The sequence below is a fragment of the Triticum dicoccoides genome, chromosome 7B (genome assembly GCF_002162155.2).
Source record: "Triticum dicoccoides isolate Atlit2015 ecotype Zavitan chromosome 7B, WEW_v2.0, whole genome shotgun sequence".
NCBI lineage: Eukaryota > Viridiplantae > Streptophyta > Magnoliopsida > Poales > Poaceae > Triticum > Triticum dicoccoides.
The window spans coordinates 42,789,657-42,804,227 of NC_041393.1; the positions used below are offsets into that span (position 1 = coordinate 42,789,657).

The 14,571-nt window shown below is 45.1% G+C and overlaps 1 non-coding gene and 1 pseudogene across 1 annotated transcript; one reads left to right on the top strand and one right to left on the bottom strand.

Annotated features, from left to right (window-relative positions):
• The window catches only part of LOC119338869, a 15,037-nt pseudogene extending 9,679 nt beyond the window's left edge, over positions 1-5,358 (top strand).
• A 221-nt stretch (positions 5,359-5,579) lies between these two features.
• LOC119342266 lies at positions 5,580-5,775 on the bottom strand. The gene has a single exon (XR_005165500.1). It is a non-coding gene; the product is annotated as a U2 spliceosomal RNA (small nuclear RNA).
• Between the last annotated feature and the right edge of the window lie 8,796 nt (positions 5,776-14,571).

Consider the following 14,571-nt stretch of genomic DNA (forward strand, 5'->3'; position numbering starts at 1 on the left):
TTTACTCCCTCCGATCCATATTAATTTTCATTGATTTACACTAAATCAGAGACAATTAATTTGGATCGGAGGAAGTATCATTTTTTACCCAATTCATCTTAAAACAGAAGTGTATTCAATTGTTTGAGTGGACAGATGAACACACCATTAATCCTGTGATTTGATTGTACCGTGACCACAGTCTTGTGATCTTAAAGCAACGTTCTCAATCGCATTGTCTCCTGTATTAGTTACAAATTTCCGTTGTTCTTTTAATTTTACTTTCATTGCAACTTTACAAGCTTGTTTCTTGTTTCTGATTACTTCAAGCAAATCATTTCAATATGTTGACATCAAAAAATTAAAACCATCAAATTGTCCATTACTGGGTATGATAATCATACACTTCTAGGAATCAATAATGTGGTTATATCCAATCAGGGTTTGAGCGGTCAGCCGCTGTCGGGTCCTGATATTGGTGGTTTTGCTGGAAATGCTACTCCAAGACTTTTTGGAAGATGGATGGGAGTGGGTGCGTTGTTTCCTTTCTCACGTGGCCATTCTGAAGCTGGAACCGTTGATCATGAGCCATGGTCCTTTGGTGAAGAGGTATTGTTTGTGTGTTTCATGTCCCTCAGCTACAATGTGTATGCACACAAACAAAACCTTGTTGCACTCCTAGAAGGTTCAGTGTCTTTGCTTGTTTCTTATACTTTACATTTTGGTACATAAGGTGCATATGTCCATTATTTTTTCCTTAGTATATGAGTCAAATCTACAGGAGAGCTTCCTTGTTCATGAGATTAACATACATTTCATACAACATTTCCTCCATTTTATTATGTAAGTCATTTAGCCAGACAAATGATTTATGGTTTATGCACTCTGAGGACAACTCTTTTTTCCCTTCCTAAACTTGTATACTACTCCCTCTGTAAAGAAATACAAGAGCGTTTACATCACTACTTTAGTGATCTAAACATTCTTATATTTATTTACGGAGGGAGTACTGTGCATATAACATATTACGAAGAATCCTTTTCATTTAGTAATATATTGTGCCGACGTTTTACGGATTCTAATTTATTCATATATGAAGGTCCTCCGATGCTTTTTAGCGTCGTTAATTTTTAATAGAGATACTACTAGCTATTTCTGACAGTTAATGCATATTTCAGTGTGAGGAAGTTTGTCGTCTCGCGTTACTGAGGCGGTATCGGCTACTGCTACACATCTACACTCTGTTTTATGTTTCACATAAGAAGGGTACTCCAGTTGCTGCGCCACTTTTCTTTGCTGGTAATAATGGCCGTCTTACTATTCACTAAAATATATTGAAGTGGGAGAGACCCATGGTCTAAGTTGGCTAATATGTTTGTAGATTTTAGCAATAAATGGGATGTAGGAAAACATGTCCGCATTCTCTTGTATTTTCTAGGTGTACGTCTATAAAATGAAGATTGGTGGTTGCACTACTTTGACACGGGCATGTTTGGAAGTTGGAACACAGTAATTTCACATAAAGTTTGCAGGAAATGGTGTTGTTCCTATATGAAACCTGTGAAATTCCCATCGAAACAGGCTCCCAGAAAATGGCAGTCATTGAATGTTATGATTCAGGACTAGACACGGAAAAAGTATTTATGTTCTTCCTCACTGGTGTGGCAGATAGTAGATAGTTGGATGAGTTTTGTTATGTAATACAAAATCTTATTCATTACTTTGTTGTAGATCCACAAGATACGGAACTGAGGAAAATTGAGACTTCGTTTCTCCTGGGGCCACTTTTAGTTTGTGCAAGGTAATGGTATCACATCAATGAGGTCACAACGTACCTCTTTGCTTTGTTATCCTGGAAACCAAGATTTCCTTGTATGCATGAGCTTGCATGTTATTGTGTGTCGGTAGAATTTTGTGTGTAATGCCAATATGTTCTTCACCCTTCACTAAAAAATGTAAATTTTCTGTCATCCCTTTAAAAATAGAGAAACCAGTGGCCATAATGATGTGTCATCTGTATATTTTTCTATTCTTCTATGTGACATCAAAACTTCCGGTCTTTTGGCAGCACTTTACCTGATAAAGGAGCTCATGAATGTGCACATAAGTTGCCAAATGGCATCTGGTTACCTTTTGATTTTGGAGATTCACACCCCGTAAGTTGGTTGGTAGACTTTTATTGTGCTTCCTAGAAAGCTATTCTGGAACTAATTTTTATTTCTTTATGACTGATAATATAGGATCTGCCGATGCTGTATTTAAGAGGTGGAGCAATACTTCCTGTAGGCCTTCCTATTCAGCATGTTGGTGAAGCAAGTTTAGAGGACAATTTATCACTACTTGTTGCACTGGATGAAAATGGTACGTTTCTGTAACTTTGCCTGAGGTAACTTGGGTTTGTGATCTGTGGTCTATCGTGAGGTGTTTATGTTTAATGACATTCATAATTATACATCTCTTATACCTTTGTGAAGATCTGACCATGTTACTATTAGTAATGTGTGATTTAGCAAGTACTCCCATGTGCTCAAACAAATAGAATAACAGAATTCTGCACTGCATTTTTAGCCAGTTTTCTGTGTTGAAGATACTGATTTAAGCATTGTCATATGGTGTGCATACTTTCTGTTCTTCACCATGTATGACTTTTTTTACAGGTAAAGCAGAAGGAGTCTTGTTCGAGGATGCCGGGGATGGATACGGGTTCACACAGGGAGACTATCTGCCGAAGTCCACTCATCAGTGGTTTCTGTGAAAGTTCTGAAAACCGAAGGATCCTGGAAGAGACCAAACCGTAACTTAAACATAAGTATTTTGCTTGGTGGAGGTGCTATGGTATGTATATTCGTTGCATTTTGTTTTTATCACATTTTTTTTCTGCAGTAAGGACTTAATTTATTATTTCTGTGAACTCAGATAAGTTCACGTGGTGTGGATGGTGAAGATGTGCATTGTACGATGCCTTCTGAGTTTGAAGTGTCCAGCTTGGTTGCAACAACTGAACTTGATCTCAAGGAACGCTTAAGTATGTATCTATGACTATAGTAGTTTATATTTGAAGTGCTTACTATAACTATAGTTCAATTTGACTGAACTTGGCCTGCTTTGGTATCTTGGAATGGTTGTACAGAGACAATTCGTCCTATACCTGATATGGACGAGTCATCAGGACAGCAAGGCGCTGAGCTCTCAAAAACACCTATTGTTTTGAAGAGTGGGGACTGGTTTCTTAAGATTGTACCATGGATTGGCGGCCGTATTATTTCGATGACTCATCTTCCTTCTGGTATGCTTCTTTGGTGCTATATGATCAATAGACTTCTACTCCCTCCGTTCCTAAATATTTGTCTTTCTAGAGATTTCAACAAGTGACCACATATGGATGTATATAGACATATTTTAGAGTGTAGATTCACTCATTTTGCTCCGTATGTAGTCACTTGTTGAAATCTCTAGAAAGACAAATATTTAGGAACGGAGGGAGTATTATTTTGTGATGTCTGTGTGTCAATAGTAGTAGGCTATGTTGTTTGCTAAATAGAGAATTTTAAGGCATCACAAAATAGGAAGTCCATTGGTTTTGAAGTTCATTGATTTTAAATAGAGAATTTTGAGGCAGTTTTTATTGGTTTTTGAAGTTTCTTAGATACTTTATAATTTGAGTAATGTGGATGGAGTCCGTGTATATGCTTCATTGATTGTAAATATGTCCGAAAAATATTTTCTTATTAGCTTAAGTATCACATGTACTTGGTCTCTGGCTCTCTCTAGATTCCCAGTGGCTGCATAGCAGAATTGAAATTCATGGTTATGAGGAGTACAGTGGGACTGAATATAGGTCTGCTGGCTGCACAGAAGAGTACAAGATCATTAGGTAAAATAAATCATCATCGTATACCGATTTCTATATTTCATTTTTTATATTGATATGCTTTGGCCTGTCAAGTGATTAGTTTGTGTGGAGTTCTAGTTTTAGCTATACAGTAACTGTTGATAGAAATTTGCAGGGGGCATCTGGAGCAATCATGCGTGGAGGAATCTATTTGTCTGGAAGGAGATATTGGGGGTGGACTGGTTCTTCAACGCCACATATCTATTCTGAAAGGCAATCCCAAGATTTTCCAGATTGACTCTAGCATTCAAGCAAGAAGTGTTGGGCCTGGCTCTGGTGGATTCTCAAGGTGAGTGCTAGTAATTCAGATTCTTGTCAGGGGACAGAGTGATATCCTGCACATCCACCTGGGAATGTAACCTGAACCAAACCTTCATAGCAAAATGGCAGCTTGTCAAAAGATATGAGATTGTCTCATCGTCTTGATCACATAAGAGGCAAGCATGGTTGGGTGAACACTTAGCCCAGTGGTTGGAGCGCAGCTGTGCCTCCTAGCCGGCCTGGGTTTCGAACCCTGATTCACCACATCCTCTATCTTCCACTTTTAAACCTGACAATATTTCAGAAAAAAAACTTTTGAACCTGAACAGTTTCATTAAAATAACACAGTAACATCTCTAGTCCGGGCTAATGTCAACATGCTTTGTCCGATAGTAAAACTTCTTCTGCCAGCCCTAATTATGACTCATCGATGTATATGTTTTCTCCTCTGAAGGTTGGTCTGTTTGCGAGTCCGTCCCACTTTTACGCTTCTACACCCTACTGCGGCCGTTGTTGCTTTCACGGCCATCAATGGTTCAACGCAAGAGATCTCTTTAGATTCCGGAGAAGTGACACTCGAGGGAGGCCTCCGACCGAACGGTAAATATCTGTCACTGCACAATGTTTCAAGTTTCTTGTTGCCTGACCAACATCTTTGGCCTTGCCATCCTGGACACTCGTAATGTTTATGCTGATTCTTTAATCCACTCTCCGGTCTTCTGGCAAACTCATTGATCAGGGGAGTGGACGCTGGTGGATAAGTGTTCAGGACTGAGCATGGTAAATCGTTTCGATCACCGTCAGGTTAGCAAATGTTTGGTGCATTGGGGAACTAGTGATCTGAAGATGGAGCTCTGGTCTGATGAGAGGCCAGTTTCGGAAGACACGCCGTTGAGGATCTGCCACCAGTATGAGGTGACACAAACATGAAACTCATTCCTAGGTACTACTCCCTCCGATCCCAAAATTCTTGTCGTAGATTTGTCTAGATATGGATGTACCTAATACTAAAACGTGACTTGATACATCTGTATTTGGACAAATTTAAGACAAGAATTTTAGGACGGAGGGAGTATAATGTTACAAATGCTTTTAAAACTTGTGTCCGCTCATCGTGTTTAGTTCCCGATGACTTTATGTAAATAATGTCATGACTGCTACTGCACATCTCTGGGATTGTCGGTCTCAAACTTTAAGTTATGCTTGAGAATGTTATGGGGTGACAACTAACAGAAGCCAGGGTCACAATCTCTCCAAGATTTACCTTGGCAAGCATGACTTTTTCACATGGACGGCTGCTGTATGGTGAGCGAGGTTTTTTCTGTTCTTATTATAGAGGGTAACTGGCAGCGTCCAGTGCTACAGCTATTTGAGAGAAAAGGTGATTCTGTATTAACTGCAGCAGGTGAATTCTAAGGTAAAATTCAAGCTTTCAAATTAGTATTGGTTGGGGTGCGCCTGTCTGGGCTGTAGTGCAACGCCCAGGCGACACCCAAGGGCCCAAGTGGCAAGCCACTGTGATGGACCCTTCCCCATAAAAAATAAATTTAATATCGTTGTGGGCACATGACCCACATATCAGATATTAAACTGATAAGAACAGATACTACACTTGATCTTAGCCAAAAGGCCGAGAAAGATATGATTTGCAACGTCCCCCTCCCTCTCCTCTTATAGCTACCTCTCCCTCTTCTCCGCTCTCGGCCAGCGAGGTGGTACTAAACGAAAAGAGAATCCCTGCGTCTCTCGTTCGATTGGGCTTCAAAAGAGGCCCGGTAAGAATACCACGGCAGCATATGCTTCCACGGCCCACTGTTACGGGTTATATTTTCGCTGTTCGTTAACTCGCTGCGTGTGACGACGCGTTGGGATGGGCGAGATCTCAAAAGTGAACGGACCGAGCCGTCGCCCGACACGGCGACACCACACGAGTCTGTCACGTTCTCGTTCTCGTTCTCCTCCAGCTGCTTTCTCTTCTCGGAGTTGCAGCTCGTGGTGATCGATCGAGGTTAGACGAAAATGTACGGCGCCATGAAGGATCACGCGGCCGCGCTAGTGCAGGAAGACAACGCCGGCGACTACACGGCCAAGCTCCAGCACTACGTGCACGTGGTCGACTACTTTGCATTATTTGCAAGCGCGCCTCATCTGGTACGAGCACAACCCATCGCCGCAGGCACCCAGGCACGTGACATTTACCCGGGTTGAAACGTGGGCTCAAACCAGACCAAGAACTCTCCGACTGAATATTAAACTCGAATTTTGGATATCTTATGGAAATGCATAACGATAATTCTGAGTATCTAAAAATCCTTTCTGTCGATGACATAGGTGAAATCACCACAACCCGACGATGCGAATGCACTGCCAAACACAGTCACGCGTAGAGCCACCAACCGCGGCAAAATCAAATTACAACGCCTATGTCACGAGACTAGCCACAGTGGAAGTAACTTCGGTAGTAACATTGAGTACAACTCAGTAAATTTGCTTATGTGGCAATGAGTTAATGAGGAGAAATGTAGTACTAGTAACTTAGCTAGTTACTGTAACATCACATCTCCCAATGCAACATGAGTCTATAACCTAATAAATGAAGTTTTGCATGTTACCACACTTATGTTACTACTCACTATTGAAATAGTAACACAGTCTAGGGATATGTGTATGTTACTCTCCATTGTGGCTAGTCTGAGCGCCCTCCTCCCCCAAGCTCGATACCCAACCAACCCCTCCCGGAGTGGGCCACCCCAGCGTCGTCCATCTCCCTGCGGCCCTTCCAGCTACCCCGCGGCGCCGTCTCGCCTTTGAAGGGATCTTTTCCCCGGTCATCGTCCCTGATGTTGATGGCCAGTTGCTCTATTTCGATGCAGCGTAGGCTAGTTCTGCCTAGGTGCTGCCCTCCCGTCAATGGGCGCACGAATACAGGTTGTGAGCAGGTCGAGGAGGTTCTAGAGACACCGTCTGATCCTCTCTCTTGACCAAAAAAAGAATATTACCTCTTTTTTATTAGGGTGTGGCTAGGTCTCAGTCAACTGACATAACATGCTAAAGAGAAAAAGAAAAAACTGAAAAGAAAATTTTACACGGGTGTCAACGTAAAATCTTATGGATATAGTATGGAGAACGCTAATCTTCAGCCGGTGATGCACACACAACATCCGCCGCCTGCGTAGCTGTCGGATTGATTTTGATCGAGCGCTCGCACCGACGACAAGTCCCGTGCATCTATGTTTTATTTACTTATTGCAATAAGCATCTTGTTTCAGAAGTTTTCTGCAATAGAGATGTTGTTTTAGAAAGAAAAAAAGTGATTGGCAGTGAAGTTTTTCTTTCGGCAACAGGGTCTAGTTTCAGAAAGTTTCTGCAACAGAGATCTTATTTCAAAAACAAGGAAAATGGTTTGACGATGAATATTTTCTCTTATGCAACAAGGGTATTGTTTCATAAACGTAGCCCCGGTTGCAGAAAGCGTTGCATGAGTGCCCCGCGTCAGGGTGTATGAGGGCAAGCATTGCAACACGACGCATGTTTCAGAAACATAGCTTCGTTGCAGAAATCGCCAGAGGAGTGTCCGGCGTGAGACTTCATAGTTGTCGTCCTGGAATAGCGGCAGATGCCCGGGGTGCTGGGTCGGAGGAGGCACGATTACTCCGGCAGCCACGGAGCTCCATGGCCGAGGCAAACAAACCATGGCGTGGCAGTAGTGTCGTCTAAGTGGACCTGCGCAATAAGGTCCTTGTTGCAAAGCCACGAGCGCAACAAGCTACCTGTTGCGAAGGCGCCCAGTTGGCTGGGACGGTAGATCGGACGGCTATTTCGGGCGGCATCCGACGGTTGCCGAGGCGGCTGATCTTATCGGTTTATCACCCGACGGACGCGTAGCATTGCCCATATAGTATCGACTGAGACTTAGCAAGAGTGTTTTTATTAGTAGGTATATAGACGTAAACGAACCATAACAAATTTTTTTTGAAGCTAAACGCCCATTGGCACTTTATTCATCAGGCGCTAGCATGTCTGACTGTAGGAAACTAGTCAGCCAGCCAGGGATTGTCTCATACAATTGTTGAGTAATAGAATGATTTACAGCTAGCCTAGCTAAGCGGTGAGCCACCAAGTTTGTATGGCGACTGGAAAACCGTAGCTTAAATCCCTGGAACAGAGCACTCATGTACTTCATCTCTTTTACAAGGTGGAATCCGGCAGACTTCTGTGGTATCTCCCAAAGACGTTGTATCTCCTGACAGTCTGTCTCGATCACCACCTGCTGGAGTCCCATCCCAAGCGCCAAAGATAGCGCGTCTCTACACGCGAGGAGTTCAATGGACAGAGGGTCGATGATACCCTCATACCGTGTGCAACCCGCTCTCACAAACGAGCCATGATGATCACGTGTGATAAAACCTACTCCACCTCTGCCTCGCTCAAAATTCGTTGCTCCATCCGTGTTGAATTTAATCCACCCTTCTTCTGGAGGTTGCCATCTCGGGCTAACCACAACCGGAACTTCATCCTTCCTTGGTATCTCCAAGGCTCGGACAATCTCTTCAATGGTAATCATGGATTGTCGTGGTTGGTATTCTCTTTCACCATGTGTGTAGCTATTCCTTGAGTGCCAGACAGCCCACATTACCGTGATCATTATAGCCGCCTCATCCTTACGGAAAATCCGATCTTCTAAAAGGTCAAGCGACCATGTCAGCGGGTTGAGATGCGGTATTGTAATACCAAAGAATCGCTCAGCTGCTTCCCAGAAGCCCCGAGCATGATCACAGACCATCCGGGTATGAAACAAAGTTTCATTGTCGTTCCCACACATTGGGCAGTGTGGTAGCTGCTTGATATGATGGCATCAAAGCTCCCCATAGCACGGTAAGAATTCCTTTAGCACGTGCCACCAGAACACCCAGATCTTGGGAAGGACATTCAGCTTCCATAGCGACCGCCATACTGCTTCATCTCCATTAGAGGATCCCACTGCCTCAGTAGTATGTAGCTTGAGGTTCATTGTTTGTCGATATGCAGATTTGATAGTGAAGAGGCCAGACTTCTCCCAAGCCCATGCCCCATATATCCGCTCCCACTCTACGTGGTCTCGGCATGCATAGAATTGCATCCGCATCCGGTGGGTAAAACACACTCCGAATGGTGTCCGCGTCCCACTGATTTGTCACCGGATCAATCAAGTCTGAAACTAGCTGAATGGAGTTTGGCTTTAGTGACCCCATTGGTTTCATGGCCTTGGTTCCTTCTATCCACTGATCATGCCAAACTTCAGTAGTTATTCCACCCCCACTCGTCTAATGAGCCCCCGTTTTAGCATCTCCCTCCCTTTGATGATTGCCTTCCAGGTTTTTGATGCACTTGCGGGACACCCATCAATGAGGAAATTTTCATTGGGGTAATATCTACCCTTTAGAACATGAGCACACAAGCTATCTGGATTTTCAAGGAGTCTCCATGCTTGTTTGGCTAACATCGCATCATTGAAGGTCTCAAGATCCCGGAATCCGAGTCCTCCCTTTGATTTTGCAATGCACATCTTATCCTACGATTGCCAGTGCATTCCTTTTATGTCTAGTGACCCATCCCACCAATATTTTGACATATTTGTCGTCAGTTTCTTGCACAAACCTTTTATGAGTTCAAAAGAAACTCATAGAGTAGGCCGGTAGAGCTTGAACTATAGACTTCAAAAGAACTTCTCTTTCTGCACATGACATCTTCCTCTCACACCATCCTTGCACCTTTGCCCTTGACCATTCATCGATATGCTCAAATTGTAGCTCAATTATCTTTCCTGCAGTCGTTGGCAGGCCAAGGTACTTCTCTGACATGGCTTCCCGCTGTATTTGGAGTGCATCCTTGACACCCCTCTTAACTGAAGTGCCACTATTAGGGCTAAAATAGACATACCTCTTCATCTTGTTTGCACTTTGCCCGGAGCCCAAGCTGTACTGTTCCAAAATTCCATTCAGTCTAGCGGCACTCCGAGCATCAGTTTTCATGAAGATCAAGCAATCATCTGCAAATAAAATATGTGAGATCCATGGGGCAGAATAGCTCACTCTGATGCCCCTATCAATCCATCATCCATCATAATTTTGCAGCATGCACAAAAGTCCCTCCCCACAGAGGAGGAACAAATAGGGGGGGATTGGGTCTCCCTGACGAAACCCCCTTGAGGGTGAAAAGGCCGGTAAAAGCTCACCGTTAACCTTTACCTGAAACCTTACGGTGGTCACACACCACATGACAAGTGAGATCCATTCATCTTGAAACCCAAGTTGTTGCATTATTCCTTGCAGATAAGCCCATTCTACTCTATCATAGGCTTTTATCATATCAATTTTGACCGCACACCATCCTTGCTTTCCTTTCTTTCTCTTCATGGAGTGGATGCACTCATAGGCTACTAGGACGTTGTAGGTAATAGGTCATCCAGGGACGAAAGCACTCTGCTCCTCTGCAGTTATCTCATCTAGTAACTCCCTCAAACGGTTAGACAATACTTTGGAGCAGATTTTGTAGAGAACATTGCACAATGAAATTGGCCTATACTGAGTGATATTCTGTGGGTTTCTCACCTTGGGTATAAGTACAATTATCGTGCTGTTCACTAATTCTGGCATTTGTCCCCCATTCAGAAAACCGAGGACAGCCGTTGTAACATCCGGACCTACCAGGTCCCAGTGCTGCTGGTAAAAACCAGCATGAAATCCGTCACTTCTAGGCGCCTTAGTAGGCCCCATAGAAAAGAGCGCAACCTTCACTTCATCCTCTACATACGGCTTCATTAGTTGTGCATTCATAGCTTCTGTGATTTTGTGTGGAACATGGTGAAGGACTGCTTCAATATCAGTGTGTTCCTGCACAGTGTACAGACTAGTATAAAACTGCTGCACCTCGGCATGTATTTCCTCTTTGGTTTCACACACCGAATCATCAGCAACGCGTAGGATGCTGATGCGGTTTCTGCTTTTGCGATTTGCCGCACGTGCCTGAAAAAAGCTCGTGTTTCGGTCCCCCGCTCGTAGCCAGTCCGCCCTCGATCTTTGTCGAGCCATAATATCTTCCTTATGCAGCAGCTCAGAGAGTTGGCGGGCCAAGTCCTTTTCCTTCCGCATCGGTCCCCTGAAAAGGGATTGCGACCGTTCTTGCTCATATTCCTCTCGTACCTTCTTTATCTTCCTTTTAATGTCCCCAAACTTTTTAGATTTCCAGTCCGTTAGGTGAACTTGCATGGCTGAGAGGGCTTCATCTATGCCTTACAGACCTTGCAAACCTGCCCCCTCACGCTATCCCTATAATACTGTCGCATCATGTCTCCTCCTGTTTCCAAGCTTCTTCATACATAAAACGGCGTCCATGCCCAGCCTCATCTACAGCTACCCTCTTCATCTTCACCGCAAGCAAACAGTGATCCGACTTAGGTGTAGGTACATGCTTCACGAAAGATGCCGAGTATAGACACATCATAGCTGGGTTCGCAAGGAAACGATCCAGCTGTACTTTCACATTCGAGTCACCATGTTGCATATTATCCCATGTGAATGGGACTCCTTGGAAACCAAGGTCTTGCAATTCACAATCATCAAGGCACTCACGGAATCCCTCCATTTGCCATTCTGGCCAATCATGAGCTCCAAAGTGCTTAGAATTATTTATTATTTCATTAAAATCTCCACCGCATAACCACGACACATCACTCTGAGATTTGAGCCAACGTAACAAAGTCCAGCTCTCGGCGCGTTCACTACGTCTAGCATTAGCATAGAACCCTGTAAACCGCCACACCTTATTGTCACCCCAATGTTTCTAACCATTACATCAATGTGTTGATCTGATAAATTATTGAGAGTTACATCAACATCTTTTGACCAAAACAAGGCCAAACCCCCACTTAAACCATCACTACTAACTGGGTAGCAACCTTCAAATCCCAGCCTTGTAGTGAGATCGCTTACTCTCCTTCCCTCGATCTTCGTCTCACACAAGAAGACCAAGGCGGGCCCTTCCTTCTTCACAAGGCTGTGAAGTTCTCGAACTGTCTCTGGGTTCCCAAGCCCGCGACAGTTCCATGATAAGCAATTCATTGCGACCCGCGGGGCTGATGCACAGCCTCCGCGAGAGTCTTAGCAGCATCCTCATCTGTCTTCTTCTTCTTTGAGTCACGACTATAATCCTTGGACCCTGAAGATTCATTCTCCTCACTCTGTTGCTTCCTGATCACCGTCTCACTATCTTGCAGCATTAAAGTTTTGCCTCCTCCCTCCTGCATATCTCAACCCGATGGTAGACCGAATTATGACCGCGCCCAGTGCGCTGCCCTCCTCTACCATTTGTATTTCCGCCCCAGGCATTGAATTGATAGACTATGTTGCGAACTCTGCCACCGGTTGTTTTTTCTGGCGAGGTTACTTCCACTCCAGGTTCAGCCTCGTCTTCCTCCCTTGGATCTGCATCCTTCTTTCCACCGTCCTGAGGATCCTCAGTCCTGTATGCTGGTGCGCTATTCTAGCTTTTGCTCTTGCTCGGCATATATCTCAAGGCTTCATGGTACGGTGCCCTCCCATACTCATCTCTTCCTGCCGGTGTTGGACACATTAATTCTACGTGCCCTAATAGCCCACAGGAGAAGCAAAAATAGGGTAGGTTTTCATACTGAATATCAAAAAATTCAGTTTCTTTAGTCCTTGCCTTCTCCAACTGCACCCATCGCATCAATGGCTCATCCACCCTAATCCACACTCTGAATTTGAGGCAATCTCCAAAAGCATATCCTTTTCCATCAGCATCCAGGGTCACAACATTTCCCACCATACCTGCTATACATCTTGGCCATGGCGGACACAACAGATTGAAAGGTAGATTAATCACCCGCGCCCATATCTTGAGTTTGTCAAATTTCAATTCCGATGGACGCGACCTGATATTGAAGCTTTCCAAAACCACACAATGTTTACCAACAATCCATGGACCACTATCAAGGATCCGATCACAGTCCCACTTGTTCACAAAAGTAGCAACAAAAACATTCTCACCAGATGGCCTGAAGTACAGTCCTTTTGGTTTGCCCCACGCCGGGCGCAGAGCATCTCCAATAGTGTTAACATGAAGAACTTTCCTATGGAGCACCTTCCCGATCAGTGCATGCAGCTCCTCCCCCCTCATCTCTTCTTCATCATCAATGACAAGTTTCGCCTTCTCCTTCTCCGTCAGATCCAACCTATCCATCATCTGCTCAACTGTTTCTCTTACCTCTCATGGCGCTAGATTCCGCCATCGTAGCCCGACCCCTGGTCCGTTCCCTTCTCCCGCGAGGCCGCCAAGGGTGGGTAAGGACGCAAGGTCCTCCCTTGATCACCCCGAGCAAGCACGCCGCTAGGATCTGGGTAATCGGAGAAGCAGGAAGCCGGCGATTTCCAAAACCCAAGTGATGTGCCCCGAGATCGCCCCGTGCGCCGCCGTCGCCACTTGAAACCCTAGAAAATGTGTCGAGGCGCATGATTTAACTTGTCTGACTACTTAGAGCATCTCCAGCCGCGCCCCCAGGAAGGCCTCCCCAGGCAATTTATTTGTGCCGGCGCCGAAAAAACGGCCCGGTCGCGCCCCCAGGACGCCGAATTCCGCTGGCTCGGGCCGTTTTTGCGCCCGGCGCTCGCAGGCCGAACCCGGCGCAAGCGAAAAGTGCTCCTGGGCCACATTGACAGGCGAAAAGTCAATCCACCCACCCAGCTTCGCCCTCCTGCCCCCCGTGCGCGGCCGCCACCCTCCGCCACCTTGCCGATCCCGCGCTGACCACCGCCCGCCGCAGCTAGGTAGACTGGCTCCTGACTAGAAAAAGAAGGAGCGTCGCCGAGGCAGCCTCTTCGCCGCCGCCCCGGCACCTTTTCCGACGCTCCGACCATGCAGGGGCCTGTACACCGGCGGGCTTGCGCCCACCTCGCCCATAAGGTGTTCGATGAATTGCCCGACCCAGCAATGGACTCCGAAGATGAGGAGGCGCTCGCGACGTTGCTGGATGTGGAAGCCGAAGTCGACATCCAGGAGCAGGAGCATCTCATGGTGCTCGCCGCCCTCGCCGGCCTACTCGTGAGTAGTGAGAAGCGGTGCCGAGGTGGCTCGGCGCTTGGGCGGGTGAAAGCAAAGAACCGACATTGTCTGGAAGGCTACTGCATGCTCTACTCAGACTACTGAAGGAAATATGCCCTAGAGGCAATAATAAATTTATTATTTATTTCCCTATATATCATGATAAATTTTTATTATTCATGCTAGAATTGTATTAACTGGAAACATAATACATGTGTGAATACATAGACAAACAAAGTGTCACTAGTATGCCTCTACTTGACTAGCTCGTTAATCGAAGATGGTTATGTTTCCTAACCATAGACATGAGTTGTCATTTGATCAACGGGATCACATCATTA